This window comes from Sylvia atricapilla, chromosome Z (assembly GCF_009819655.1).
Source record: "Sylvia atricapilla isolate bSylAtr1 chromosome Z, bSylAtr1.pri, whole genome shotgun sequence".
NCBI classification, from domain to species: Eukaryota; Metazoa; Chordata; class Aves; order Passeriformes; family Sylviidae; genus Sylvia; species Sylvia atricapilla.
This window is the reverse complement of record NC_089174.1, coordinates 6,060,817-6,088,682: the sequence shown is the minus strand read 5'-3', so window position 1 is coordinate 6,088,682 and position 27,866 is coordinate 6,060,817. Positions and strand designations below refer to the sequence as shown.

Genomic DNA, 27,866 nt, shown 5'->3' with positions numbered 1-27,866 from the left:
CTGGCAGCTCCAGTGATGGCCTTCAAGGGGACATGGCTATAGACAGCCCAGAGACCTGTCTCTGTTAAAACCCAAACTCTCCATTTTGCTTTGGAAGTTTAGCCAATTCCCCCCGGGGATAAGCACCCAATAAAATATTTAAAACCATAATTAATGATGCCATTTAATTAATTAACAATGCAATCCACAAACTCTACGTACCTGGCTCATTCCAGAGGCCTCCATGCACAAACCCTCACCAGTAAACCCATCACTGTCCAGGGGCACCTTGCTCCAGGAATGGATCAGATGGATTATCTGGGAGAGGAGGAATGCAAGAACAAGAGGAAGAACAAATTCCCCACAGCCTCATCCAGGAGCTTCAGTGTGGCCATAAACACAATTTTTTTCTTTTTTTTTGAGGTGAGGAACAGTCGTGCTTTTGCATCCAGTAGATCTATGGTGTTTTTTTCTTTTTTTTTTTGGCACTGCCAAGAGGTGTGGGATCACGGGATGAAGCTTTTCTGGCACCAGGGCATCTGTCCACTGAGAAGTAGATTGACAGGGCTGGAATGGCTGGGTTTGTTTGTTTTCTCATTTCACAACTCGGAAGAGCCAGACATCTGAGAGCTGGGATGCTTCACTGCACGGTGTCAAAACCGGCGGCGGCACAGATTTGAAATCTGCATACGTGGACAAAAAGAGGGCGTATTTGAAATTAATTACAATTTCTAGGCACTACCCAGAGAACAATATTTACCCATAATAAGCGTGCACCAAGGAATGGCACATTTACTGCACGGTTTTTAGTGAGGCTGCAGATTTCCACGCTTGCATGTAGGACTCTAAGGCTTTACCAGGACTTTTCATTTTATAAAAGCATTTTAAAGGATTCTCTTAAAAAAAAAAAATTGAATATCACTGATTGAAAGTCAGGCTAAAATGAAATGAAATGTGAGTCACCCACTGGGACTTCCTTTGCTTGCAGTTGCCTTTATCTGCATCACACACAACACAACACAACAGTTATAAAACATCCCATAGCCCTGTATAGGTGTTACAGACTTGCCTATAATCCTCATGGAAATTCTGGGAAAAGAAAAGTAAACAATTTTAAAAGACAAAAATATATTATACAATAATAATAGTAATAATAATAACAACAACAACAACATTGGTCTCACTCTGTTTCAACTGTAGATAAAGAAATAGGTGAAAAAATGAAATTCTCCAAATAAATATCCTCCTTGTACCTAAATACAGCAATAAGGGAATGGGAAAAGAGAGAAAAGAGGGGTGACCCACAGCAGGTATAAATTAAAAATTAATTAATCCACTCTGCTACAAACTTCCTTCTAATTGGTGAGGTATTTGGCACTGTAACCATCCTTTTATCTACCTCTGATTTAGGGGTCCTACCCTGTGAGCAATTTATGGATGCTTATTTTGGAAATAAAGATCCAAACTAGACCCATTTCCCTGAGGATCCTACAGCAGGAAGTGCTGTCCAAGATGCTCCAGCTGACACCTCTCTATTCCAAGGTACCTTTTTTCCCAATCAAATCAGAACTCTAATTAAAGGTAAACAAGAAGCCAAAGTGAGATGAATGGTTTATAGGCGCTTCATGCTTCCCTACATTGATTAATAGATAAAGAATTCATCCCTCCACCAAATTAGTTGACAAACCCTGCTGCAATTACTCCCTGCACACGATGATCTGTAGGCATAGGGAACTCCAGCAGGGACTGAGCTCCATCTCCCTCCTAAGATATTTTGTGCTGGTTGGCTGCACCCACCAGGTATTTACATTCCACAAATCTCGTCTTTGTATTCTGAGTTTCTCAATGTGGTTTTCATTTGAAATTAAAGCAGGGGTGGTCACTCACTCATGGAATGCCATTACTTGTGAATCAGTTTTGCAGCATGGGCGGTTGCCCTGGACTCTGCGATTCCTCAGCTTTGGGAGTTTAATTTTTCCTTTTGTTTTCCCTGTTGTCCTGCACGTTACTCTGCATTGTGAGCAGCAAACACCATGCTCTTCCACCTATGGGTGAAATTTTTGTGAAAGTAGAATGTTTGCCACCTCAAAGTCAACCCCAAAGTTGATCCAGAAGACATGTGACAACTCCTAAAGCAGAGCACTACAAGAGAAAAGCACTTCAGGGCTGCATTAAATATTGCCTGGCCACCACGGACCAGGCTGGAGGCATCCAGAGGTGGCCTCCAACTTTTGGAGAATGCATTGGTTGAGTTATTTTAAAGAAGTTTGCAATTAAAATAATTAGTGTTTTTTTGGGTAGGAAGCAGCAGCTGGGAAGGGGATGGACACAGGGCTTAGTCTTGTTCTTTGATTACTTTCCAGTTCAAGTTTTGCAAGGGGGATCTAGCCCTTGAGGCGGGGATCCCTGTGCTGGAAAAAACGGGAATCAATAAATCTATACGGAAAAACATAATTTCATTTTCCTTCTTAACCAGGAATTGAGATACACACATTTCTCCCTCCCTGCTTTTCCCTGACTTAAATATATCCTGTGTTATGTAAGTAATTGTTTTGAACCCACTCTAGGACACAGCCAGAGACATGACTCCAATAACACATTATCAGTAAAACAAAGCAAAACAGTTTCATGTCCCTGCTGGGTTTGTATATCCACTCTTAAATGAGCAGATTGTCTCATTATTCACCCTGATCTGGTCATTGTATGCTTAGTCACAGCTGTCACAACAGGTGCCCGAGCAGCCTCCCCCTCCGTGGCACTGCCTTTGCTCTCTGGAGTTTGTTGTCACATTCCTCTGGTGACTTTGCTGTTCCCTCTCCGTCTCTTTCCAGGCTCACCTGCATCATTCCTCCTGGAATCACCCAGGGCTGGCTAATTCAGGGTATAACAAACCCTCATCGTGGCCATCAGTCCTTCACAAGCTGGTGCTCCTCATCCCACCACACAAAACCAGTTTATCCATCAGCTTTGGCCATGGTTGTCTTGCCTGGACTTTCCTTATCTCTCTCAATATCTCCAGTGACCAGTTCTCCTCATGGAATTAGATATTCCAGGAAAAGGCAGGGCTAGGGGCTGATTCCTCCACTAGACCAGACCATGCCAAGCGACAGCAGGAGTCCCCAGTGAGTTGAGAATTTCCGTGGGCTCTTGTCCAACATTATATTTAACAAGAAAATTCTTTGGAAACAGCTTTTATGCCCCAAGATATCATCTCTTCCCTTTTATTTCTCTTTAACGTCCTTTGGTGGTGGTTTGGGGTTCCCAGGGTTGAGTGCAGAGCTGCTCCCCTCCTGTTCCTCTGCTCTCACTGCAGATTTATACATCACATTTCCCCACTGAGCTTAGCACTCACTGGGGATCTTTTACTGCCAAAAATCCTGCCAGTTCTTCAATTATCAGTGCTGTGCCACTGTGCACTAACAAACTTTATCTGATACAGCAGCATATCAAACATTTTTAGTTCTGTAACAAATGTTTTCTTAGCTGGAAGCAAATCTCCTCTGATATTAAAGTACCTCCAAATAGAGACAATTTAATATGATTTTTTTTTTCTATTGTATTTAAGGAATATATTGCAGGTTGAGGGCAAAATATACGCAGTTCAAGCTCTTTTATGTTTTGTAGACATCAGAATTTAGGGCCTAATTCCTGAAATTATGTAATCCATCAGTCCCACTGAATTCCAAAGGCTGTTGAGGGAGAAACCAGACTGAAAGCCAGGCATGTAACCTGTATCAATCCCTTGAAGCACTAAAAAGATTTCTATAATTCTCCTTCAATAAAATTACAAAAGAGAAAGGAAAATATCCAGCTCTTGATTTACAGAATAAATAAATTCAGCGCACTACTACTACCACTACCACCATTTGTTTTCTCTCTAAAAATCCAGAGTTAAGGGCTAAAACAGGCATTTCTATCTCAAGCTTCATCTATTTGGGATTGAAATCTTCTTTTGCTCTCTAATTTACCCTTCCTGCCCTGCATTCCCTGTCCTGCAGCCCAGGATATCTCTATAGAAACACGACTCCTTACAGCTGAGAACAAAGTCCTACCAAAATCTTCAATACTCTGCCACCATTTTTAATGCAATTTATTGCCTGAAAACCAAAACTAGAGGCAATATCATGTTCATCCAGACTTTTCTTGGTCACCTCCACTTTAAATGATTCATCCTCTCTGTTGCTACATTTTATGGCTCTTTGGGAGTATTAATTAGCAAGGGGAGCTAAATTGACTTGAATTTTTGCTGCCTTAAAACTGAGCATGGAATTCATTCCTCTCTTTTTCTCCCTCTTTCCCCCTGTTACTTAAAAAGGAAAATAATTATTTCTGGTGTTTGTGGCTTGACCTTTTCCAGGATAGGGAGTGCCCTAGGCTGGAATTGGGTCAGTGCTGAGCTAAATGGGAACAGCAGTACCTGAGTGCACCTGAATGCAGGTACAGATTCGTGGTCAAGAAAACATAAATCTGTGGAAAAAATGTAAGCAAATTTAGAGGGACCAACAAATCTGAGGTGTGATTTGGTGGGGAACAGACCAGAACAGAAAGTTGGTATCCTACAAAACCAGCAGTGCAAAGGATCTGAAGGAAATGAGCTTGGCCACTGCTGCTTTTTTTTTTTTTTTTTTTTTTTTTTTTTTTTTGTGGTGGTGGTGGTGGTTAGGGGGTGTTTTTCTTTACCTTGTTTTGATTGCTTTATTTCAAGACCTGGCTTAACATACATTCTCCAAAAATTGGTGTCCAGGATAAAAGAAACCTCTATTGCTTCAGATATTCCTTCACCAAAGGAAGCAGGACACAGCTCCTTCCACAGGGCAGGAGGCAGGAGTTTTGGACCCACTTTCATGTTCAGCATTTCTACCCTCATAAAACCTCCATTTTCCATATTATTAAGCTCTTCCTTTTCAAAGATCCCCAAAAGGTGGCTGTATCAACTACCCAGCCTGGAGTTCAAGGCCTTTATGGGTGAGGAGGCATTTCAGAGCATAACAACAACAACACAAAACCTTTATCAAAGATTGTTGGAGAATTGGAATTACAGCGGCTATCAGTCAATAATTGTTGGAGTAAGTGATGGATAAGGGATAACCCTTCTCAAGCAATTCTGCTGTGGGAATGAGAAAAGCAGCTGGAAGGAATTCATAACTAGAACCTCACAGAGCTCAGAAAAATGTGATGCATAAACAGATTATTATTTCCTGTGGATATTGATGATAAATGAACTGGATTTGGTATGTCTGGGAAATATCACCACCCTCCAAGCCACCTCAGCTCCCTGTGGCTGGAGGCAAAAACCTCTCCTGTAACTTATGAGAACTCAGGGAAAGAAAAAAAAGAAAGCACTGAGTATCTGGGTCGTTAGAAATACAAAAGTTGCACATTCCTCTTGCACATTTTTCATTTAATTAGTATTTCCTGCGGGCTTTCAGTGTAATGAGTCATTGATTATTGCAAGGAGTGCTTTGTAGGGTAAATTAATTCATTTAAGAGAAACAGTAAGAAGTGTTAAGTAGCTGGATAAATAAATAAAAGGCAAAGTGTTTTGGTCATTTGGTTGCAAGTCAGGCCCAGGGGACCCCCATTTCTCTAAATCAGCTACTCAGTGTGCACACCAGTACCTACCCTCCCCTTTCCTGAGATCTTTACCTGTACCTACAGCTTTTATGAAATACGAAAAATCCCTATAAATGAAGCAAAAATAAAGAAAACTGCTCCTCTGCTGAAAATCAGATTCCCTTTACCAATCTGATAGCTAATTATATGAGAAAATAGATGCAAAAAAATGGAGTTTTGACCCAATTTAGAGAAAACTTCTATTTGCTGTATGTTCATTTCAAGTAATGAACAGAATTCCTGAAAAGAAAATAAAGCAGAAAGAGTACATTAACATTTAAGGTCAAAAAGAGAAAAAGATGACATTTGGAAGAACTGGTTGTACCTGTGATATTAATCTTAAAACATGGACATGGGACAGGACTAAGGATATGTAAGGATATATTACCTGGCTTTTCACAGGGCTTCCAAAAAGATATTCTAAGGAAGAAGTCATTGAAACATGAAACCTCTTCAATGCAAATAAAGATGGAAGAGGAGTAATTTTCCTCCTTGGGACATCTCTGATTCTTCTTAGCTGAAGATACATTGGTATTTATCAATATATTTATACAGGATGTGATTTACCAATCCAGTCAGCAACGGGCTTTTGAGAATTCCACACAGGGGAAATAAAAGAAACAATATAATTCCTCATGACCTTATCTTGAGCCTATTCCCACCACAAACGAGCCAGGATCACAAAAGATTTGGCACCACTAAAATGTGGGTTATCGTCTGTGAAGATCCCAAACTCCCTGCAGTGTTAAACTCCATAAATCCAGAGGAAAGGTTGCCTCGTTTTTGGATTGAATACAGAGCTACAACATCCACACACGTTGTGTATCCTTTGGTGTTTTTTATTGTTGAGAAGTTTTCCAGTGTGCTGGGAGGAAATTTCTCTCCCTTGGTCTCATTTTGTCTTTACAAAACTTGTCTTTTTCTGCCACCAGCCTTGGAAATTGAATTTTAGGTGTCAGCCAAAACCACTCCTTGGACACCCAAGCACAGAAAGGTAACAATCACCTCAGTTTCCAAATATTTCTTCAAATTGAACCACGAAGAAAGAGAGAGAGAGAAAAAAAAAACAAAAAACCTTTATACAGAAAATTATTCACAGAAATCACAATCTAAGCAGGGGAAATGCTAAATTTGTGAAGTAAATTAGTCATTTATAATATGCACTCAGATCTAGCCTGAGATGTGCTATTAACTCATTTTAAGCTGCAAAACTCTGGGGACAAGAGGCACATTTTCCATGTTGGGACTTGCAGAGTCAAATTTAAACCCATTAATGGTATTCAGCACTCTGAGGTGGCCTCACTGAGCAAGGCAGAGCCCTGACAGAGCAGATTCCATTTATCCAAGGTTCTTCTTCCAGTAAGGAGCAGTTATCAGGCTACATAAAAGCTGGTCTAAAACCCCTCCATTTCAAATAGGGTGTGTAAAAAGTAACAAGGAGTCCTTCCCTCCCTGGAGATCCCTGTTTTCCCAGCAAACAGGCGGATTGTAAGGAGCCATTGTGTATTATTTTCTGCTGGTAAATGACTTAGTTCCCATGTCTGCAACACTGCAGAGGACACTCCAGCCTGGAGACAGATCTCCAGCTGGACTAACCCAGCCTTGCTCTCCCTCTCCCAGGGAACACAGGGAGCTCAGGGAGTTTCATTCCTTGGCATGAAAAGGATGGGAAAGAAAGGCACCTTTCCATCATCAGCAGACAGGTGAGTAGGGATGTATTTACAGACATGGATTTTGGGGTGGCCTCAGTGACAGAAATTTACTTACTGGGGACTCACAAAGTTGGGGGTGTCTCTGAAAAGAAAGAAGAGGTGAGGAGGCCCTGGCATAGGTTTCCCAGAGAAATTGTGGCTGCCCCATCTCTGGAAGTGTTCACTTGGGTGGGATTTGGAACAACCTGATCTGCTGGAAGGTCGCTGTCCACAGCAGGAGGGTTGGAGTGGGGTGATCTTTGAGGTCCCTTTTAACCCAAACCCTTTTGTGATTCTATGATTTCGATTTTTGACCTGGTGCTGATGATGCTGTTGTTGAAATGGATGTTAACATCAGGCTTTTTTTTCCCCCAGATCTGTTTGATTACTAAAAATAACATAGGATCCTGCAATAGTTTGGGTTGGAGGGGACCTTAAGGATCACCTAATAGCAGTATGCAGTGAGAACATTCACAAAAAGAGCTGAGTTCTGCCCTATTATTATCTGCGTAAAATATTTTTTATTTTCTAGAAATTGCATATGTTGATCCTTGCAATGCCTTGCAAATAATGCATTTATCCATCATTTAAACCGTACATTATAATTTATAGGTTAGTTATTTTATTTTGGTGTCAATCAAAGTGGGAAGCTGTATGAAAGAGCTTAGATTAGGAGAAAGAGATTTTTCATGGTAAGCTTTAATAAACTAACGCTGACATTATGAGAGCTCTAAAAAAACCCCTGCCATCTAATAATTAGCTTGCTCCTGTTTATTTAAATGTTCCACTTTGTGTTTGTTTGTAAAAAGTTAATCATTATAGCAACGTTCAGCCTCTGGAAATAGGTGAGTCTGCTCTGGCTAAAACCTGCAGCACTGAGCAGTGAAAAGAGGGACGGAGATTTCAGCCCTTTTTATTGCAGAATAAAACCTCCTTCTAGAGGTGAACAGGAGGTTCTGCCCAAATAACTCCAGTATTAAGCAGGGTGAGGATCATCCCTGTCCTAGCACAGCCCTGTGCAACCTGACCTTGAATGTTTCCAGGGATGGGGGATCCACCACCTCCCTGGGCAGCCCATGCCAGTGTTTTGTAAAGGAATTTCCTCCTAAATCTGTCTTGCCCTTACTCCACCAGACTGGAAGATGCAGTGGCTCCCAGGGATGATCCTGCTGGGCAGCCACCTGCTCCCTTGCATTCCACAGACTAAAATTCATTCAGAATTTATTCATCAGAGTTATTATTGAGGAAGCAGCTCTCCCAAGATCCTGAACCCCAAAACATATCCACATTCTCTTATCCCAGGGGAGCACATTCATCCTGACTGCTCCTCTCCAAAGCTTCCCAGCAGGCACAAAGCAGGATGCCCTGACTCCTGAGGGTTGCTCAAACACTCTGTGCCACAGATGTTAAACCCTGACACTCCTGAGTGCATGGCAGAGCTCTGCCAGCTGCTGACAAATGAGATTTCAGGATGGGCCATGTTCAGTCGTGGATATTTGGACTTGCTACATCCTCTCCTGCTGTGCCCCAGCCAACCATGGCCATATGGAGTGGTGGGAGCGCCACTGGCCACACGTGCTGGTGGCCTGGGGTCGGCTTGGGCAGCAGCCCTGCCCAGAACCCCTCCATAAATCACCCACTAAAGTCGTGTCTCTGGCCATCTGGAAGGCGCCCAGCTGGACCACAAGCTGGATCTTACACCTCTCGCAACTGCAGCGGTGGGCAGAGGCAGCAGCACGGGATGCTGAATGTTCTCTGTGGGAATGAGATGTTCTCTGTGAGACTGGGATGTTTTCCCTGGGAATGGGATTGGGATGTTCTCTGTGGGATTGGGATGTTCTCCATTAGAATGAGATGTTCTCCATTGGAATGGGATGTTCTCTGTGGGAATGGGATATTCTCTGTGGGAATGGAATCATGTCTGTGGGAATGGGATACTCTCTATTGGAATTGGATGTTCTCCATGGGAATGGGATGTTCTCTGTGGGAATGGTATGTTCTCCACTGGAATGGGATGTTTTCCATTGGAATGGGGTGCTCTCCATGGGAACTGGATGATCTCTGTGGGAATGGGATGATCTCCATCGGAAAGGGATGCCCTCAGAGCAATGCAGGGCACCAGCCCAAATCACCCCAAGGCCTAAACAAACCTTGGTCTTTCCACAGCCCTGCAGAGGAATGAGTCCATCTCACCTGACATCAGCATTCCAGCATACAGGTGACTGGAAAGCAACATTCCCTATTTTGAAGAAGAAAACCCCTCTTAGCCCCACCTCTTCCACCTTTTTTCCTGCCTAGAGCAAACTGTTGTTGCTGGTGGTGTTGTTGTTTTCCTGCAGAAAGGAGCAGGATAACCTCTGTCATTTAGAAATACCATTTGCCTTCTTGCTCCCAGATGGAAACTCTTTGGTTTCTGCTATCCCTAAACACACAACTAAATCAAGATATGATCTGCTAACGTATTTAAAATGATGTTTGGCCTGAATAATTTTTTTTGGCGTCAAACATCAATTTCATTTCATAATGAATACATGCTTCATCTCATAACATTTCATTTTTCATACATTTAGCAAAATTGCTTAACTGATACATTTTTTTCCCAAACAGCTTCATTCCTACACTAAAGACATGCAAATCAAAGACTTGCACTATTATATAATGCGCAGAATTCCCTACTGTTGGTTCAATTGCTAAATTCTTAAATATTCATAATAACTATATGTTTTTACAATAATAATTCGGTATCCTGGTTCTTTTATTAGGAAAAGCATATAAAGATACACAAGCAGAATTTCACAGGTCTCTCTGTTCAGTGATTTTTATTTGTCCCCTTTCCAGAGGGGAACCTCCCCAGCACCCAGCACATCCTTCACATCCCGGGAGTGTTATCAGGAACGCCGGTGAGGCACATCCAGCCTCCTTTCCTAAGCCTAATGCCCTCTGCAATTCTTGTCTGAGCAGTTGTTAGCTGAAGACAAGACGACTTATTTCCATTCATTCCCCGCATAATCCACCTTATGAATTTCCACTTCACCTACCCGAGCAGCCGAGGAGCCAGAAATACAAAATATTTCCCACTGTGTTTTAAACCCACATCCTCCTGGATACACGATAAGAGCTCAATAGCTTTGACACTGCACTGTTTTCATATTCATGCCTAAGTTATGGATACAGCAACAGATCAGCACTTCTTTGTGCTTGGCATTGGCTCTGCTTCGCTGCCTTAAACTGTCTGAGTCAAGGCCACGTTTTAATGCCATAGAGCTCTATTCAAATACCAGTATGACCACATTTTAAAAGCCACCCTGTACCACTTCATTGCCGCAGATGTCCTTTACATCTGGCAAGGGCCGTTTCTCTGCGTGTCAACAGTAATTCAGTTTAACAGCTGTCTCTTTTGACAAGCTTAGTGTCAGACTCTAAAATGACAGGGTGACAGTTTTCCTTTTCTTTAACAGAACATAGTGAAAATTAACTGTTTGAATGCAGGAGCACCAAACGCCTCCCAAATACAGTTTGGAGTCAAGGGAATAGGGTTGGGAATTGTTGGCATTAACAACCTGAACTGGAAACATGCAGGGTCTGACAAATCCTGGCACTGCCCCTGGAACTGAGGTTTTTACCTGAAATCAGAATGCTCAGCACCCAGAAAACCTTAAATTGGGTTGAAGTAGATGTCGGGGGGAAACTCTGGGAATTTTCACACTGGCATGATGAGTGATTTTCCTGAATTTCATAAATACACAGGACAATATTCCATGTATTTAGTTAAAGTGCTTCTTAAAGCAGCAGCTAAAGGTACCCCATGTGTCCTCTTTCCAACATCACTCCACGCACACAGGTTTTCCACAAATTTCAGGCCTCCAAAAACACTTCAGCATAATTTCAGTAGGCCTACAACTGTGCCTGGAGTAATACTGTACATCTTCATGACTGAAACCTCTAACAGCAAAACCAGCTCGTGGACAGTAACAAAGTGCCACCATGATTTATGAACCACCAATAAATGCTACCAAGACACCTCTTTAATCTGGTGCAAGAGTGAGCTTTACGAGGCTGCTTGTATTTGGCTCACATAAAAGCGAATTAAAAAAATATAAACCTTACAATATGTGTATTTAAACTGTATACTCATGGCAGCTGTACACTGGGTCACCTCCTTGTGTCTCTGCTCTCCAGGGCTGAGCAGTGAGGCTGGAAGATGTCTCCCCAATTCAGTTCTTGGCCAACCTTGAAGCTGACTGCAATGACATTTGATTCCATCTCATACAATTAGTTTTAAATGATTACAAAAGATTTTCTGTTGTTTGTTCCTGGGTAAGCAGGTACAGCTAAAGCATAACAGAATAAGCAACAAAAACCTAACAGGTTGAAAGGATGGAAAAACAAGCATAATATTTAACTTCTTTAGTAGTTGCTTCTGTTTGCTTAATGTTGTCATAAGGAATTTTTTTTTTTTTTAACCAAGGTGGCAGAACACTGGCACAGGCTGATCAGAGAGGTGGAAGGTGCTCCATCCCTGGAAACATTCAAGATTATCTTGGACAGGGCTCTGAGTAACCTGGTCTAGCTGAAGATGTCCTTTCTCATGTCAAGAGGTTTGGACTGGATGGCATTTAGGGCTGCCTTCCACCCCAAACCATTCTCTGATTCAATGATAAATATTTGCATGTAATACCCATAATTACAACATGTGGCCACCTCATGATATTTAGAACAATTCACACTCAAATGCATACAAATAGCTCTAAAAACCACACTCATTTTTACCACCTGGAAGGGAGATTTCCCATTTCTCAGTCTCATAACACAGCCCAGCTCTCCTTCTTTTATTCAGCCCTTTTAAACACAACTGGTCATGACCTGCAGAAGCCACCGATTGTCCCAGCACTCTGTATCCAGGTCTCTCCTGCAGGAAAACCTTGTCCCTGTGCTGCAGGGGCTGGGACAGAGATGCTGACAGTGCCACCTCCCTCCCCACTCCTTCCTCACCCACACAACCCGTGCGCTCATTTCCATATCCCAGGAATTCATACTTTCATAGCCAGAGGTGAGTCTCTGCAAAGGGAACGCGTTGCTGGGGTTTTATTAATATATCATGAAGCTCAGTTAGCTGCAAACACATATTTTTAGCACAACATCAGCCCCATGGGACGTGCAGGTCGCTGCCTTTGGAAGGGTGGGTTGTTATTAGTATTGCACTCAGAGCTCATCTACACAAAACCCAGAGAGTCACTTTAAATACTTCATATCCCTAAAACCTCTCACATGCCTGGAACACTAATAATTCTATAACTTAAGCTGAACAGAGTACTATTCAGCTGTAAATTTTATGGCTACCCTCTCCACCTCTTATGAAGTGTAAAAAGAGGCTTCATATCTGTCAGTCTTTGCTCAGAAATGACTTTCGCTGATTACTTAAACTTTCGTTAAATAAGCTTTCCACAAGCTGTAAAAACAGAACACAGTAGGGAAAAAATTTGCTCTCTTTTAAAAGTGCTGTAAAGTCTCTTTTTGAATGAGTAATTAGAAATGTGTAAACTCATTTATGGATATGTGAGAAGCACACACAAAAAATTTGACATTCCATGCAAGCATTTCTGCGTGCTATCAAATTTCATTGTATTTCACAGAGACCCAAACTATACAGACCCAAAATACACATACATTAGTGGACATGGGTTATTTGCCAAGGAGGAATTTACATACAGTACAAGTAAAACATCCTAATTTAAATCCATGACAATGGATACTCACATTCTTAAAGAGAAATCACAGCTGTTTGTCTTTCCTCTCATATTTATACAGATTGGAAAGCTGTTGACAGAGCACGATTTGAGCTGGGCCTTTCCAACTGCTTACTGTTATTTTTATTGCCATTGTCAGCTATCTTTTCCATATCAAGATTAAACTTAGTTGAAGAGGTCCTGATATCCCAAACCCACACAGGAATACCCAGGTGGTCAGGCAGAGAGTGGCAGTGACAGATCTGAGGTCCCACGGCTGGTCCTCGTCCCCTTGGATCCCCACAAACCCTTTTAGTTAAGCCAAGTTTCCACCTTCATTTCCCACACACACACCAGCTGCCCATCCGCAAACCAGACTCCCCCCTAATCCCTTCATTTTTTGGGGCCCTTTCCTCTAATTATTTGTGCTGAAAACTTGCTCTGCCTCCAAGCCTCACCCTCTGCTCTGTGGCAGGGGGTGAGCATCTCATCTCAAAAGAGGAGAGAGAGAGAGGCAGAGTTGAGATGGGTGGTGTCCCTGTGTGATTTCCCACCTCCCTGGGAGAGGGGACAGGGCATCTGGGGGCCACGGAGCTGGAAAGCATCCCACCTCCAAACTGGTAGGATGTTTGCTCGGGGATGTCCCGCTGGGCACACGTACTGTGCACTATAAATAGTAATGTCTTCCATGCTCCTCTCAACGGAGAAATCCGCAGGAGGGGAAATAGTCTCAAATCTGTGTCATTTTCAAGGCAAACAGGGCCAGCCTCATTCCCTCCTCGGCAGGGAAGCAGGAGGTAGGGGGTACTCAGCCCCAGCCCTGTGGAGTTGGGGAAAAGCAGGGCCCAGCTGATGACTCTGGGAGTGAAGAGCTGTCCCACCACCCACTGCCAGCCTTTCCATCCCAGTGAGTCCCACAGGTATTTTCCTTCCCCTCCATGAGCAAACTCAGCCCCTCTCCCAGGAAGATGATGGCTATTGTGAAAGGTTTAGGGGGGTGACATGAGGAGGTGGCATTAACAGCTTCCCAAAGCATCCCTGCTGGAGGGGACTGCCAGATGCTGCTCCCCCCTCTGAATCCCACGGATTTCCAGCATGGAAATGGTGCTGAGGAGAGCAAAGAGCACCTCAGTGCTGTCTCACCAGACGATATTACTAAAATACCTCTCCCAGTAAAAATACCAGGTTTGTTATTATTATTTTAATCCCCCAGAGAGTGACCTGTACCCCACCTGCAAAGTCCAATAATCCTGTTGGTAGCAGAGCAGTGCCCCTGCTCCTGATTCCCACCACTGCTCCGAGCCAGTTCCCTGGCAAAGCATCCCCAGGCCCAGTTTGGTGCCAAATCTGTTATAAAACCAACCACGGTGCAAATGTTTTCAAGGAGGAGAACAAAAGTATGAGAAAGGAAAAGGCTTCACACGTCTTCAGTGTGGAAAATGTATTTAGTGCTCCCAGAACCTATTAGATGGGGTGATCCAGGCAATTTATTGTTTTGTCAATACCTTTTATTTTGATTTAATAACTTACAAACCCCACGGTCTATCTGTAGCGCCGCCTCAACTTTCTTTACACAACCCCACTTAACTTCCAAACACTTTAACTTTCAGGTCAAATCTCTGTCATATTGATAAATGGGTCTATTTAAATTTTTATCACTGAAGAATTCTCCCTGGTGTGTTTTTCACTATCAGATTTCACGCCCAAAATAACAGGATACTTATTATTTTTTGTTATCCACCACACACATGAGAAGAGTCACTGCAGAAAGCCCAGATGTGGTGGGGGAACAGCTGTAATTTGTCTGCGATAATCTCGTTCCTACAGACATTTCATACAGAGGGTGCTACAATATTTGCAAGAATACTGTGTAAAAAAAAATAGGGGAAAGGCCGATATGGAATGTATACACTAAATTTAGTCTGTCCTGTGCTAACACATAAACAGCTCAGAGTATTTTACCCTCCCAAGGCATTTCTGTGCATGATGTAGAGGCCCTGGGCAAAGTTTAATCTGATTTGGCCGTTGCTTCATTAAGCAAACGAAATAAAACTGCTACAAAGTCAACAAGTTTTTAGATATTATTGGAAATAATCACCTGGTTTTCCTGCCAATAATCAGGACCAAAACTACAATCCTTATAGCCTTAAGTAGGCTACAGATGTGTTTAACCTCTCCTTTAAATGGTATTAAAAGCTGAATTCTGTGGCTACTGTAAAGATAATAAAAACAGATACTGCAGGAATAGAGAAGTGTTTAATGACAAGTCACAAAGAGTTCTACTGAAAGGAAAGCAAGAGCAAGAAAGGTTAAATAAACAGAAACCACAGTGCCTCCCATCTTTCTTACATTACCTTTCAATACCTCTAAGGGAAAATTTCCACTAGCCATGATTTGACTTCCCAGATCTGTGCATTAAATATTTACTTCTAACTATAAACTTGTAGGAGATGCAAACAAAAACTAATTTGCATTATTAATGATGCAAGAAATGTGATGCTTAGTCCCTTAAGATTCATAATAAAGCAGGAAATGTTAGAGATTTACTTTCTTTTTCATTTTAAAAGGCAAGTTAAAACGATAAAACTTATTTAATTAACAGAGAGTCTATTTATGAATTAGTTGTTTCTGCCAGCAAGAATGTTTTTAAAAAAAAAAAAAACTGTCTGAAATGAGGCTGAGACTACAAAGAGTCCATTTTCAGCTTGGGAGTCTCAAGGGAAAAATCAAAGGGTTTCTTTCTTTCAACAGTTTGGGTGAGATGATATTTTGAGATGTTGACAGCTGCCAAACTGCAGAACCGGTGAAGAACTACCAAATTGAAGTCGTTTTTATCTTTTTGAATTTTCCTCAATATTCAGCTCAACTTCCTTTAACAGCTCACTGCTGAAATTCCTGCTTGGTTAAAGGGTTTTTTCTCTTCAGTGCTCGTGTCAACTGCTCTGGGATAAACATGAACTCTCTCTCTTCCAAAATCAACCATAAATAATAGAGAACCATTATTATTACTTCTAGAAGTGTTTCTCTTTTAGTAAGACATTAATTGGCATCCTCTTCTCCCTTATGTGCCCAGTGTGGAACCAAATTTCAGTGGTTCATCATCTTTATCATCTTTATCTCACTGAATTTTCTCATTCTGTTTACTTACATGATATTAACAAAACAGAACCAACGGTCCTTAATAAACAGGGTAGAATTAAAATTCAACATTTAGAACTTGTTTTCTCTTCTTCTGACAGAAGCTCTTCGTAAGATTCAAGTCAGCCTTTAGTTAATAGAGTAATACTAATAATTACAATAAAAATAATTAATAACAATAAAGAATGCTTTCCATGTGGCTCAGAGTGGTTTTAGTTTTCCATTTTCTTGCTAATTCCTGTTTCCACTGCTGAAGCCACCCCTCCTTTTTGAACCCTTTCATTTGTGTCAGTCCCAGGACCAACCTTGTTGTGGTTTCTCCTCTGCCTCAGACATGTTTCCTCTGAAAACCTCCTCCCCCCAGATAATCAATCTGTGCTTGCCTGTCTTCACCACATATTCATTGACCAAATCAAAGTGGAACAAACCCATTCCTCTCATTGTTCAAGGTTTCAGCCTCAGCTGCAGCCTCTGCTTCGGCTTCCTTGAGTCTTTCTGCATTCTTCCCTCTCACTGTCACATCTGTGTCCTGAAGAAAAGCACTTTCATCTTCCTCCAAGCCACCATTTCTTTTTAAACTTGTCCTTTAAGGTCTGTCCCAAGCAGACTTTAAAGGAAAAGTTTGTGGGCTAAAAAAAATCTGTCCCCTGTCACCTCCTGGGCACCCTTCCTTGACAGGGCTCGGGTGGCCCCACCTCATTTTGGTTTGTTCCCACCAAAACCAGCTCAAACAATCCCAGACTGAGCCAGGAGCAGGTCCAGAATTGTGTTCAAGGAGGCAAAGGGCAGAGCCTCTGGCACTGCTTTAGCACATCCAGTTTCTGATGTCTTTTGTCTTTACAGCACCGAGCATGGATGAGCATCTGCTGAGCCTGATCCCCACTCAGATACAGAGGACTTTCTGGAATCCTGCTCTGCCTCCTAAGATCTGAGACAAATGTTACTTGAAACACCGAGAGTGACTTCTGCTGGCACAAACACCTCAGAATAATTTGGCTTAAGTTCACTTTGAGTGACTTTCTTATAAAAAAAGAACCCCACAACTTATCTATTTAATTAAAAAATGTTTCGAGAACAGAGGTCCAAGTATTGATCACTGCAAGCATCAGGTAGCTTTAAAAAAGGGGGGTTTATGAATTATCATAAGAGCTTGATGTCCAGCAAAGGTAGTGTGATGAGAGAGAATAATACCCCCAGGTGTACCACAGACCTGTTCCCATCCATGCCCTATAGACTCATTTACAATCATATGAGGAATTACAATGGATTTCTATAATTTTTTTTTCACATTTTTTAGTGCAAAGGGCAGCACATAACTCTTTTGGGACAGCTTCTGTCAACACTAAAGAAAAACATTCTCCCCTTTCCAGGTAACCTTCCCACACTGTTGAGCTCCTGAACTGGTAAGACACAATACACAAAATCTTCCTTAACTCTGGAAATTAGACAGTCATAAATACAGAGATTATTAATTCAATGCTTTTAGGATTAATAAACCACATGAAGACTCTCCAAGTGATGCCTCTAACTCAGCAAACACAGATCCAGCTGGGCAGCCCACACCAGCCAGGTGGGTGTCCAGGAGGGAACCCAGCCTTGTCCTCTGCACTCATTAATCAATTTTGTTAATATCCTCAGAGGGTGACCCTTCTTCAGCACAGATTTGAAGCAGAGCAGTGCCTGTACCTCCCCAAGCCCAGAAGAAGCTCCCCATGGCCAGCAGAAGTACAGATCACCACTGGATCCAAACATTCCACACCCACAGGAGTCAAAGTCAAAACCCCTTCACCCCCCACCCCGAGCTGGACATTTCCATTTGAAATCAGCATCTGTCACTCCCCCAAACCAGGTAGTTTTCTTTTCTGTCTGAACCTGAATGAAAAAACCCTGAATCCCCAGGTGTCTGACTTCAAAGTGGCAGAGAAGGGAGCTACTGGGATGGTGTTGTGGCATTAATGCTGCACTAGAAAGGAAGAGCAGATGGGCAGCGAGGAAGCAAATCCTGTTGAAATGTGATTAAGTGACACTGAAGATAAGGAAAACCATGAAAACTAAAGGGCAGGTAAGGAGATTTTAAGTGCAATATAAAAGGGGATTTGTGGCACATGTAATTCTTCCTTTAAATGTTTATTAAACATAGCTTCTTTTTTTTTTTTTTTTTTTGCTTCTCAATTATAGCTACAGATCATTTTGTTTCTCTCTGTGCTGTCTACAGGGATTAGCCAAAGCTGAAAGTTCTTGATGCTTTTGTATCTATTCAATGTTTGTTTTATTCTCTCCCACAAAATACATTTCCAATTACAGATGACAACAGGAGGCAGAAAGGGAAAAACATACCATAGAATATCTCCAGCATTCCCAGAAAACAAAAGCCCATAACTTCTTGGAAGATGACGGTTTCACTTCAATTACGCTCCAAATCTTGATATATCCATCTCAATCTTTTACCAGGCAAATCTGGTCACTGATCATCTTGTTTCTTACCCGTTGTTTCCCAAATTAGAAAGTATTACGGGATGGAGAACACTGACTTTTTTAAAAAAAAAATTAAATTATTTATAAATTATTTGCACTGATGCAACCAGTCACAGCTTTCAGTAAATTACTAATTGTGGGCAAATCCTTGTTCTCAGCACCAACAGAAATAGGTTTTTTTCTTACATCCCACAGCATTTTGTTCTTAAATGCCCACAACCACCAAACCTTCACTGTGCCAGTTTTCCTGAGAGCTCATTCACAGCCCTAAACGACCCAGAGCCTCCAGCTCTCCTGCTTCCCTATGGGACAACCTGCTCCAGAGGTGGCCTTTCATCACATGGTGCTGCTTCATCTCAGCATTTTTATCTTTTCTGCTGCCTCCCAAAGAGGAAGATTTAATTGAGCCTTTAATTCAGTAGGATTCCTGGTGGAGGGGGAAGACAGGGAAGGAGCAAGCACAGGAGGGGTGGAGGGATGGAGGGATGGAAAAAAACCCTCATGCCTTTTTTTGGCCAATCCTATATATTTTCCCATACTTTCCCACAATCATAAATCCAATGGGCTCTTTGAATCCCCTTTCTGAGCTGTGCTCTCTCTCCGCTCCAACATAAAGTCGGGATGAGGAGGGACAGGGAAAGGCAGGTGAGTGCAGACCCAGCACTCGGGAAGAGGAGACCTCCTCACCAACCCTGCCAAACCAGCACTGCACTGAGATGAATATGCACCATTCCCTGCAAATAAAATCTGCATTTTTTTTTTATTTGCATTGGAAATCCTGGCTCAGGCCTGTGGCTGGGATTGGGGTGGTGTTGCTCATCTCGTATTGCTTGCGGCCAGTTAGAAAAATCACATAATCCACCGCAGGTTTAAAGCATAATTTAAACCTGCCAACTCTCATAACTTCCAAGAAGGCAAATTTACCATAAAAAAAAATGGTTTCCACTTACTTGATTTTATATTCAGATCTCTGGCACACGGGCCTGCCACCAAAGAAGCCTTTTATGCAAGCACATAATCAACGGAAGCCTTCATTTTCACTGTGGCTGGATTTAATGCGATAATGAATATTCCAGTGTCAGCTCTGGGTAAACGGATGGGGTTTCACCTCAGATTCCCTCCTTTCAATATCTCATGCAGGCACACGCTAGCTGAGTGGTAAATAATTTAGCAGCACCAGCAGAAGGACACCTGAGATGTGTTCCTGAGGCGGGTGGATCCGCCTCGCTCGTGTCCTGCCCCGTGTTCCTGCTCTTGTAAACAGCAGCCGTGGAAAAGCTTTATTACCTATTTATATCTGGCCCTCGCAGAGGAGAACTCTTGGAGAAATGCATGGCTTCAGCCAGCTGCCTGTGGAAAAATCTCCCTTGGGTGGCCCGTGGGCACCCGGGAGGGTCCGTGGGTCCAGCACACACTTCTGGGCAGGGAAGTGTGGTGGTGCATCCCAGACCAGTGCCAGAACCATGAGGAATGCACATTCCCTAATCGGCAACATCTATTTTTATGGTCATTTGCAGAGCCACAGCTGATGTTCCACATTCATTTGAGAGTCTCTTTGCAGTTTGCAAAGATTTACCAACCCCATACGAGGCGAATTCTTTCATGCTCATTTTCCAGACACCAAATGTGGCAAAATTAATGCTACTGTGAAATCTCTCCCTTCCATATTCCCCTATTTGTCCCCAGGTTTGACCCTTATTACCCAACCAGGCCTGCCTGGGGGAGCAGTTTTCCAACATAATTTTTAGGCATCTGCTCTTTCTTTGGGCTTCTCGCCTATTTCCCAGTCATTGGCTGATGTTTTTCCTCTCCTTTTTGCCAGTTTCAAGTTTCCATTCTGACACCAAATGCTTCCCTCTTTTCCTACCGCTGTTAACACGAGGCAGATCAAACAAACACAAAAGTGTTTTCTCAAAAAATAATCATTAAGCGTATTGTGGAGTTTGGTTCCAGTGACAGCTGAATATTTGTTTCATTAATAAGTCATTTGCAATTAATTCCTGGAGTCATTTCTAAAAGAACATTGTGATGTTGCCATGTTTTTAAAGTGGCAAAACACCAGTCACTCTTTGACAAAATTTCAGTGCAAAGTGCTCAAAGGCATCCGCTGGAAAAATCCAGCCTCCAATGAGGAGTGATGTGGGAATGTGGCTCCCATTAATGGTGAGGCTCCTCTCAGGACATGAAAATACCTGCAGGATTTCAGGTTTGAATTTAAGGTGCATGGGTGCTCATGCTGCTCCATTCAAATGATTAGTAATGGAATTACTATTCATTACTGTTATATTGTAACTATATAACTACTATAACTATAACTATTGTTATGGTTTAGGGGTTTTTTTCCATTTAAGGCTCATAAACAATTTCCCTGTGCTGGAAACAACAAAATCTCCAATACAAATGGTTCAATGTCTCTGTTCTCGATCAAAAGGCTGGATGAACAAATGATTTCTTATCCTGCCTTCTGAAACTGAAGATGCTCCAGCTCACAAATGTTCCCGAGGCTCTAAAATCACACCAGGGTGAGCACCTCTTTGGAGATCCAGGAGGATCTATCCTCAACCTACCAAAGTCACCTTCTGCTGGGGGTGGAATAGGCACCATTTTCATTGATATTTCATCAAGATTTAAATAGCAATTTGCCATCTTTCACAGTGTTCTTTCTAACCTTATGAACTGGCACAATTTGGGAATAAATAACACAAGAAAGTGCCTCTAATCCTGGGCATCAGCTCCACTTTCTGTCTAAATCCCAAGTCCTGACACATGGCCAGCAAAGATGAAGGACGTTTCTAAGCCATAGAAACAATTACAATTGTTGTCATCTCACCTTGTCAATAACCTTCCCCCAAAATTACAGGTTAGAGAGGTGTCTGTAATCATTAACAGCCTGGAGGAGAAGCACATTACCAAAGCAACAAACCTCTAATCAACAGAGTGGGAGCAGTGCAGAAGAGAAAAATAACTCCTTAACAAGCCAGATGAAATAATATTTTTTTAAAAAAATAAAGATCTTTCTTGGTACATATAGTTACCACCCAACAGTGGCAAAATTGACGTGTTGGAAAAAGTGAACATCATAAATTTCTGCCTACTTGAGAATGTAATTTGCTGGAATTACACTTTCAGAGGGAAGAGCTTGCAGGTTTTCATATTCAACAGCAAGAGGACTAAATCTGTCCATGAACTGACACAGCTCTGAAGTGACACAGAGAGCTGGCAAAAAAAAAATTAAAAATTGGCAAATATTTGGCCTGAAATAAAAATTAAGAAAAAGTATTTTTAAAACTTAAAAATGCCCATTCTCAGGCATCTTAATGGAGATGAACAGATGAACTTGTGGTCTGGAAAGCAAAGTTCTAGATCCAATCACAAAAATCTTCAAGTGGAAAGGCATTTACTTAATCATGAAAATCAGGTTAAAATTAATCTTTTAAATGTTATTGCAATGCCATAACTTGCAGGCTAAAAATTTAATAAATTTGGATAAGAGAATCTATAAAATACCCCATAACAAAAAATGGAAACCATCTATTTTGCACTTTCTATCAATACCCCAGGAGTTGCTACACAACTATTTCTATGATAAGATGTGACTTTGCCTTGAATGCAATTTTCAATCTATTAACTTGATCCAGTTTTCACTGAAGGAAATGAAAAGATTACCATTGACTCCAGTGAAAGCTGGATTAGACTCTGTTCACATTCACAGTGGGGAGGAAAAAAAAACCCTAATGATTATTTATGCTGGAAATTCCAGTTTAAAAAGCAAAACTGGTGTAAATGGGTTGAAGAATTTGAAGAGAAAAGTGAGCACAGTTGATATAAAATATAATTCCACTAAAAAGTAGAAGATTACTAATTACTCTGAATGCCCTTACAGAGAAGCTATAGATGTAATTAAATGGCACAAATATACTTTGAAATCCAATTATAGCAATGGAGCAATGATTGCACAGTTGCATGAAGAGTTAAAATAAAATATGATAGCAGATAAATGGGTATATTAGAAAGGCATTATTAGATTTCCTTGCATTTATCCAGCACTGAGTGCCACCAACCCTTCAAGCCAGAGACAAATAGGAGAAAACAGATAGAGGAGAGAGATTGAGTTTTCCTGCTAAATATAGACAGCAACAGCAGAGATATTTCCACTAAAAAAGATAAAAGGAGAGATACCAGCTACCAGATACATGGCCTACAACAAACCAAAATCCTGAGTCTTATTCACAGTCCTGCAGTTCCACCAGAACTATCAACTTTTGTGAACACAAAACCATAAAAGGAGCAAAACTCGAAAAGGATTTACTGCAGGAAGTAGAAAAACCCCCAAGAAAACACAATATACCAATAAAGAGCCAATTATTGCACCATCAATATTCAGCAGTGGACTATCAGGGCAAAGCTATGCAGATTCCATTAGGAAAAAATACAGCCATGCCTATCCTTTGGCAGGAGAACATTACTTAGAGATGGGAAAAGGGACTTGCACTTTATTTGCGGGTTTAAATAATAATTTGATACTTTACCCATTATGTCGAGGAATTAACATTTAGAGGAAACAAATACATGTCCCTTTCTGATTTAAAACTAAGTCAGTTCTTGCTCTGCTTTCTCTCGTCCTTGGAATTCACATTGCCTTAAAATATATGGATATTTATGGTATGAAGAACATATTTACAGTATATTCAAGGTTTGCCAGCTTTTGAAATCCAAGGGAAATATTCACCAATTGCCAGCAACTTGCTCATCTCTTTTACCTGGTTTTAAAACCTGGTTTTAAAACCTTACCTGGTTTTAAAATTGAAACATAAACCAGGCGCAACTTGCAAGAGGTTCCTCACTGGTGAGCTGGTAAAATGTTTCTTTGGGAGCTTCCCCATTAATAAACACCAGAAATCAGCCCCATTTCCCAGTTTATCCCCATTTTGCATGAGTGAGGTCACACAGACTCTGTCTGCCTCTCCCCAGGTAAAAGTCGGGCTATTAACTTAACCAGAGAGGGGAAAAAATGTAAATAACTCCTAAAACATAGTCTCTTACTCTGCTTTTGCTGCAACACTACAAACAGAAACATCCACATGCTCAGCTCTGCCTTGGCTAAGCAAATCTCATAAATGTCTGAATTTCCCATTATGGCCATGATTTCTAGAGGGAGATGAAATCTTTACCTCTCTGTAAATTGATGGGAGTCTCCCTCCTCCCTTCAGATGCCAGAATATGGAAGTAGAAGACTCTCCCTCTGAAGGCTGTATTTTATAATACTCTGATGAGATGCCTTTTGATTTAGGGTTGGCATGAAGGAAGAAAAAAACCCCGTGGAGTCTGCCAGCTCATCTAACCCAACTTTAATCACTTACTGTGTAGACAGCTATATCTGAGCCACTCATCTAAAATCCCTTTAAAGTCAATGGTGAGAAATAGATGTTTTTAGGATGCAATTAATTGATTGGAAGGAAGAGGGATCTATCACATATGGAAAAGAATTATGGCCCAAAGGGTTCTGCTTTTCCTCATTTGCTTTAGAGGAGTTCACACATCTGCATTTGAACAGTCACCCAGGACAGGTGAGAAGAATATCTCCAACCACTATTAGCAAATCTCTCGCTGTTTTTTTAATCTGTTTTCCTGTTCCCCTCCCTTCTGTTCCCACACCCAGTCTCTCCTGAGATATCAGTTCAATTTTTTTGCATTACAAGCCCATTAACCCCTCAAAGAAATGGGTTCATACATCTGATGCTAATGAAAACTTTCGGATCACACACACTGGAGCCAGAAGATCCATCAGGTTTTAAAAAGACACTAATGGATATTTTCACATCAACTGTCACAGAAATATTCAGAATAAGAGAAATAACAAAAAAAAAATTCCTACAGCTGTGCCACTCCCCCAAGGGCCCTTCAGCTCCCAGGACCATGGGTGGTCACCATCAAAATGTATTGAAAAAGTTATGGTGGGTACAGAGTGTTTAAGGATTTGGGGCGAGGATTTTCATGGAGACAAAGAAAAATATTCCCCCTCAAGAAAACGTGGGAATACACACAGCAAACTTCTGGAGGAAGCAAAATTAATAACTATAAACTTCCCTTCGTCAAGTGAGACCCGACGGAGCCTGATGAAGGAAAAACAAGTTTTGCCAGAAAAAAAGGAAAACAAGTTTTGCTTAAAACAAGCTTTTCCAGACCTGAAAGTGATGGAGCTCCCCCAAAACCTTCCTTTTGCTGCTCTACCACCCAAAGCACAGCCCTGCTCTGCAATTTTGCCCTTGCTCTGACAAGCTGGCGAGCCACAGCCCATTTCCTCTCACCCACCAAGGAGCACCATTGTGCTGCAGGTCTTTGAGGAATCTGCTGCTCACTCTTGACATAAGGGAGTCAGTTTTGTTTCATGTTCCCCTCGTTCTGGGCATTCATCTTCAAAGCACCTGGCACGAAACCAGGGAGCCTCAGAAGCCTATCGGGGCAATTCAAAGAGCTTTGCACAGAGCAGGAGGGGGCTCCTGTTCAAAGCTGCAGCTTTGCAGCTCCGCCAGAGAGGAGCAGATTCAAACCCAAAGAGGTCACTTCACCTACCTGTAGTGGGATCTCATATTCAGAAGGCTCTGACTAAAAATAAGGGGTATTTAGCCGGTGTGATAACTGAAACCCTCGAGGAAATGCTCTTTCTCTCTGCCTCACACTCAGAGAAACGTCTCCTTTAGAGAAAAACCTCAAAACTGTGAGAGACATAATGGCCTCCAGAAAACTTACTCACGGATTAGCTCCAGCTGTAGCATCCTCCTGGTTCCAGCACAAAAGTTTCCAATGAGCTGGACCACCACAGACTTCTGTTCAAGCTGCCTGAAACAGGGGAACTACAATAAACATTTGTTCAATTTTGCGGAGTAGCAAAAAACACTGATTTATTTCAATTACCCAATTTAATGAAATAGAGAGGAAATATTTTTTCTTTTTCTTGGTTCAGAAATTACCACAATCAGAGCTGGAAGCCCCTGGATGACATAAGGGCTCTGCTTGGATGGGCAGTGTCTAAACACAGAGTAGTTCAGAGATGCTTGCCCCAGAATTTATCATTTTCACAGGAAATATAGAAAACCTCAGAAGAAAACATTGTTGTCTGAAATTTATACATGGAGACCTGAGACAAGGGGAGATGCAAGTTCAGGTAGAGGTGTTTAATATTATTGATAGGGGTAAGAAAAATCAGAATAGGATTAAGAGAAAGAGAAACATAATAGTTTTATGGATTATCTGCAGAGTCTTTGTATCAGGGACTCAATATTTTTAAAACCAATTTGGACTAAATCACTGTGACATCTGATTTTATGAGATGCAGCAAGGGTTCCCCTATTTGCTACTGGGAGAGGGCAGTGCCATCTCTGGGATTTAACCCCACTGTCCTGAGTCAGCAGGGTCTCTCTCCCTGCTCCCAGTGCCATCACACACCTGACGTGGCCACATCCCTCCTCTTCCAACATCCACACCACAGCCACAAATCCCACCTCTGCGCAGTTTCTCCCTCCTGTAACAGCTCCTCAGTTTTTGCTGTCTCCGAGGACTCTTTTTTTTTCCTTTTTTTTTTAAATACTAGATTAACATGCACGTCATCCTGCACAGCTATCTCAGCCTCCTCTTATTCACACTGTATTTTTATTAAAAGCTGTAAAGCCTTTGGGACTGCCTGTGCCTGAATGGCACTTCACAGATACACATGCATTACTCCCCATATCAGGTTTTACTTTTTGTTAGAAGTCCCTGGGTTTGTTTTTCTTTAAATCCTGTATTTAAACATCCCCTCTATTGCCACGCTTCATTTTGCTGCAGAGCTGACTGTGGTGTTTCAGGTTCACTGTGCTCCCTCCACGTTTGGGTTATAACAGCAGGCCAAGATGGATCATAAACTTTATGTCCGATTTGCTTCTTACATAACATCTTCAAGGGGTTTTTTTCACATTTTTCTACTTAGAAAGTTCATTATTCCTTTAAAGCACCTGATCAAGTATACTGGGATCTGTGGGTTAAGGCTAAAATTTAATTCAATTGCCAAGTTATTCCTGTGCTGCACATACCCAGGTACAGCCCAGTTTGGACAAGGCATCTCTCCAGAAGAGCTGAGCACTTTCAGGCCCTTTCACACCATAAGGAACACATTCTGTGCTCAAACCTGCTCTCAGAGGGGTTACTACCCCCTTTTGCACTGTGTTCCCTTTTGCCCATGTTTTATCCTCACTCCCATTGTTCTTGCACTGGCCTCACCTGGAGCAAGGAGGCTGCAAATCTTCCTGGCTCTTCGCTGAAAGAGCAATTGATTTATGCCCCAAATATCTCCCAGGTTGCAAAACAGAAAAAGAAAAAAAAAAAAAAAAGAAAAAAAAAAAAGAGAGAGAAAAAAAAAGTACAAATGAAGAGCCTGACACTATTTTTCTTCCTGCTGTGTGCAATCGAACCAGAAAGTCTCCCTCAGTCCAAAGAACCTGCAAATTACCTCAGCATACCTGAGCCACCAGCAGCCACACAGCATTGGGAATATTTTCCTCTGCTTGTTCTCCTCCTGCTGAGCTCCTCCACTGGTCTGGGATGCTGCCTGCTTCCACAGTGCCTGGTTTGGAAACAAAAATCCTGCATGTGAATGAAACACTAAACCTTGGCCACCAAAATATGTGAATAATTTGAAAAACTTCACATCCCTTCAGATATTGAGGAGTTGATCCCATCTATCTGCGGAGTCTGAAAGGGAAATAGATTTAACACAGCCAAGAAATAATCACGGGAAAGCATTTTTGGATTCTGCCAAGGATGAAGTAAGGCAGTCTATTTTCTTCAAAGCAAGCTGAGGCCACTGCTCACCACATTCGAATACATCAATTACAGAGCTTTAATGGAAAAGGATTAAAAAGTACAAAGGTAAAACAAACAGCATCACTGCAGTGTACAGGAGGATGAAACAGCTTCCTTCTGTGGTGGGTATGATTACAGAATTGCTAGAAAAAGAAGGGGAGGAGAAATGGAAAAAAGGGTTTGTGTACCTTGACCAGAATTGCTGTGACAGTGACAAGCCCAGGACACTGCAGCACGTACATTGTGTAATTCAGTCCCTATGCCCCCAACCTCACTGACAGTGCTCAGATCTGAACTCCAGTTCTGTATTTCCTCTTTCCTTCTAGCCAGGGAAATAAATCATTTCATCAATGCAAAGCTTTAGATAAGGTTGTTTTTCCTGAAGTCTCTTTGAATTGTGTCTCTA

At 41.8% G+C, this 27,866-nt stretch overlaps 1 long non-coding RNA gene across 1 annotated transcript; it reads right to left on the bottom strand.

Moving 5' to 3' along the window:
- Positions 1 to 393: 393 nt before the first annotated feature.
- LOC136374664 (uncharacterized) lies at positions 394 to 27,866 on the bottom strand. Its single transcript, XR_010745946.1, has 3 exons — positions 27,118 to 27,866; positions 25,373 to 25,462; positions 394 to 662 (listed from the first exon to the last, which is right to left on the bottom strand). It is a non-coding gene; the product is annotated as an uncharacterized lncRNA (long non-coding RNA).